Consider the following 1,806-nt stretch of genomic DNA (forward strand, 5'->3'; position numbering starts at 1 on the left):
AGAGTCATGCTGTTTGACTAAAAAAAAAAAAAAAAAAAAAAAACATCTTGTTACATATTCCAGGGACTGCATTAACAAATACAATGCTTGTAAAACAGCTGGAAGTTACGATGAGCAAACGTTTAAAATATATATATGTATGAGGGGCATTCAAAAAGTAATGCACTCAAGTGCATTGCTCGTACAAGATTTTACCAATATTGTTTATATTTGGCACAAACATGATAGGACACACCTTTTTGCGATTGTTATATGTGTTTTCTTATTTTCCGATTTTTAAAGCTTAAACTAGCTTCCAAAATGGCTGCCCCTCTTGAAGTTCATCAAAAAGTTCAAGGCCCAAAAGTCAGATGGCAAAATTATGGCCACCGTTTTTTTGGGATTCTCAAGGTGTAATCCTTGCGGATTTTTTGCCAAATGGGGAAACCATTAACCCTGAGGTATACATTGGCACTCTTAGGAAGCTCAAAGCAAGAATTCGATGTGTTCGGCCCAACTTGGACATGGCAAATGTGCTCCTCCAGCATGACAATGCACGTCCTCCCACAAGCATCAGGACCATGGAGGTCATCACTTCATTCGGATCGACTGTCATACCACATCCACCATATTCTCCTGATTTTGCACCGTCAGACTACCACCTCTTTGGTCCAATGAAAGAAGGACTCCAGGGCAACCGATATGGCAATGACGACGAAGTGAAAACTGTCAAGAATTGGCTTAGAGATCAACCGGCTGAGTTCTACAACATTGGTATACATGCCCTCGTTCATAGGTGGGCTGTAGCTCTTGAGAGAGGTGGAGACTATGTGGAGAAGTAAAAATGTAATCCTCACACTTGTACCTTTCTTTTGATGTATAATACATGTTGCTATTATAATTTGTTTGTACATAATAAAGTTGGGTGCATTACTTTTTAAATATCCTTCGTATATATGAAATTTATACAAATATACATTATACAAATGGCGGAAAACACTCAGGTGACTTGAAGTTCCGCTCTGAGACCCCCAATTTGGCCAAATTTCATAATTGTCTGATATGCACGTGTGATACATTATTGGAAAGCTTAAAATCTCAATTTTCTGGGTTAAAAATTTTGAACAGGAGGGCATTGAAAAAAATAAATAAATAATGAAACCCTAACTGGAGGTGAGAGCATGAGAGAGCATAATTAAAGACACCACGATTTTGACGAGGTATTATCGCGTACTTACCTTGTTTTGATCCAAAAACTCCATGTGGCATGTATCACCAAGTGTCAACTGTCTGACTGTCTCAGGAAATTAGAATATTGTGTATTCTAATTTCCTGAGACAGTCCTGTATATATACACAGGACTGTCTCAAAAAATTAGAATATTGTGTATTCTAATTTCCTGAGACAGTCCAGTATATATGTATATTCCATTTTTGCAGCAGGAGAAAATACCTTGTAAACGTAACGCAAGTACTTAAGTAATTTTTTGCAACTGTATCTGTACATTTACTTAAGTAAAAAAAAAAAAAAAAAAAGTATTTCTGCCACCACTGCTTGAAAGTATTATTTGAGGTACAGTTTTACGCTGTATTTTATTATTTTGCATTTTCCTTATGACCGGAAGTTTGTACACGTTCGTCCTCCAAACGTTGCTGAACGTTTCCTTTAACTTTCAGTCCTGTCAGCCAATCGCAAGACGTTTATCTCTCGCGCGAATAGTTCCTTTCAAAATAAGTGCTTTCGTCAACTCTATTCTGTTGTTTACATTGACGAAACAGACAAAGGGTTTTATTTTGACATATTGTAGTCCGACCCGGTGCAGCCGTC

This window comes from Corythoichthys intestinalis, chromosome 21 (assembly GCF_030265065.1).
Source record: "Corythoichthys intestinalis isolate RoL2023-P3 chromosome 21, ASM3026506v1, whole genome shotgun sequence".
Lineage (NCBI taxonomy): Eukaryota > Metazoa > Chordata > Actinopteri > Syngnathiformes > Syngnathidae > Corythoichthys > Corythoichthys intestinalis.